This window comes from Protobothrops mucrosquamatus, unplaced genomic scaffold (genome assembly GCF_001527695.2).
Source record: "Protobothrops mucrosquamatus isolate PMUCROS unplaced genomic scaffold, P.Mucros_1.0 scaffold957, whole genome shotgun sequence".
Classification (NCBI taxonomy): domain Eukaryota; kingdom Metazoa; phylum Chordata; class Lepidosauria; order Squamata; family Viperidae; genus Protobothrops; species Protobothrops mucrosquamatus.
The window spans coordinates 541282-543883 of NW_015387201.1; positions in this window are offsets into that span (position 1 = coordinate 541282).

Genomic DNA, 2602 nt, shown 5'->3' on the forward strand with positions numbered 1-2602 from the left:
CTAACGACAATTAGTCCAGTTGCCACGATTCAACCTTCAAGCACCTTTAGCCTGGATGACCGAGGATGGACATCGACAGATCATAATCAAGAGTTTTCAGATCTGCGTCTGATGGTCCTGTGGGGAAACTTCTGAGGATCCTAATAATTTGATCTCCTCCCAACTTACCCTTATCGTTCTCTCCCCACCTGCTGCCCTTCCCTCGTCGTAACAATGCTCTTCGACATAGATCAAGAACCGTTAGTACTTACCTTACGGCGTGCGTTGGTTGAATGAGGAAGTTATAGGATGCAGCGGGAAACGTACGCAGATGGAAACGCTGCTTCAAGCACTCTTTGTGGGTCTGAAGGATATAAGTCAAGAAGTATTCTTGGTTCTTCCCAACCATCAGCTTTCTCCCCAATGGGATTCTCTTCCAGGATGTGTATCTCAGGAGGTCCTCTGGTCCCTTGGTGGTGCTCCTGGAAACCTCTTAGAAAAACCAACACAAGCTTCTTCCTTGAAAGACTGAACTGAACCGAACTCATGTTGAATGGAAGGCAATCGGAGAAGATACTCAAACTTCAAAACAAGCCACGTCTACGGGCCACGTATATATATATATATACCTCACTTAGACATAAAGTTCTACAGCAGCCCTCAGTCCAGGAGGCAAAACATCATCAAACGTCACCACCAGCTGCTCTCTCAAACTAAGATGTTGGATGGAAAATGAACCTGGGTTTTTTCTGAAAGCAAAGCTGAGTAATTCTAGGAGTATTCATAGAGTAATCTGAGCACAGCATCTATCTCAGTGGTTCTCAACCTGTGGGTCGGGACCCCATTTGGGGTCGATTGACCATGTCACGGGGGTCGCCAAGCAAGGCTGTCCGCCATTTTTTTTGTCCGCCATTTTTTTCCCCTTTTCCGGCGGGTGCCTTACCTCCCTTGGGCTGGGCCAGCTGGTGGTCGGCCTGCTCCGTCTCTGCCGCTTGCCAGCTATGCTTCGGCCGGCGCAGGGGGCGGAACCACGCATGCGCGGCGCTCCCGGGCAGGGAAAGTCCTCGACTTATGACCAGTTGGGTAGTCCTCGACTTACAACCGGTTTAGTCCTCGACTTACGACCGGTTTAGTCCTCGACTTACGACCGGTTGGGGGTCACGGCATTAAAAAGGTTGAGAACCACTGATCTATCTGATAAGGATCCTTTGCAGTTACAAAGGAAAGCCTAAAAATCTGTCCAGTGTTAACGACATGCTAGGAAAGAATTGGGCATAATTTAAGAGCAGGGATGGGGAACGATGGCCCTTTTATGACTATGGCTAGGCTGGGGAATTCTGGGAGTTGAAGTCCACACGTCCTAAAGGGGCCACGGTTCCCCACTTAGAGGAATGACAAGTAATACAAATATTACAGCCTTAAACTCCTGATCTTTGCTTGAAGCTGCGAACAAAGCACCCAAAGGCAACTAGGTTAAATAATCTTTATTTCTGGAGTTGAGTCAGGTGATTTTACAAATAGATTTTTAATTTATTTGCAGTTTAGAAAGAGGAAGCCATCTGGCAAACCGACAACAAAAACAACAACAGCAAAAAATAATAATAATCCAGCCCTCAAGCCTATTTTCACACTCTCCGGCCACACGTAGCAAGATTTAAAAAATAAAATTCGACTTATATGATCTCTTTAATATATTCTCTGGCTTTTTTTTTTTTTGTCTTACTGGGAAAAAAAAACGGTATCAATTATAATACATTAATTAGGCAAGGGGAGTCAAGCAAACAGGTTTAAGGAGGAGTTTGATCTCCGAGCGCAGAGTTCGACGTTTTCTGAATTTTCTTTGAAAACATTGGTTTATTTTTAAAAAAATATATCGCGTGGAAGTGCAAGCAGAAAACGTCGAGAAAGGTATTTCTGGGGGGGGGAGAAAGACCATCTTTGGTGATTGTGAAAGAAGAATAAAGAACCCTACTTGTTGTACTCGCTGCCTCAACCTTTACCCCCTCAGTCAAAGTTTACAAGCAAGGACGGGGTTTCGAAAGAAGCGCTGGACTCGCAAACATCATCGCAACAACGGTTTATCTTAGGAAAAAACGGAGTACAAAAATGCATCAGTTTAGAGAAACACGCACACAGGAACGCATGCAAAAAAAATTTTTGTGCAAACTTGTTTCTTTTTTTTAAAATAATAATAATGTGAAAACGATGGGGAAAGAAACTTTGGCTAAGGAGAACGGAGTTCTAAAAAGAAGAGAAATCTGTTCTTTATCCCTAGCCAGTTTCCACTGTTCCTGGTTGTCCTTAACTAAGCTAACTTGGGTTTCTCCTAAAACGAAACGGAAGTGACAATGCAAAAAAAAAGAAAAAGAAACGGGGAGAATCGTGCAGCTCCTTGGGCGCGTGTTTTCCCAGGAAACGCGGAGAGGGAAGAAATCTCCTCAGGATCGCTTCCCGACCCTGGGAAAATCTGAGCGGCCCACTCCCCGTGGACGCATGCTACAGACTGCATTATTGTTATGATTATTGTTATTATTACTGTTTCTCACAAACATAACATGGTCCATTGGAGGAAGAGGAGGAGGAGAAGGAGGAGAAGGAAGAGAAGGAAGAGGAGGAGGAGGAG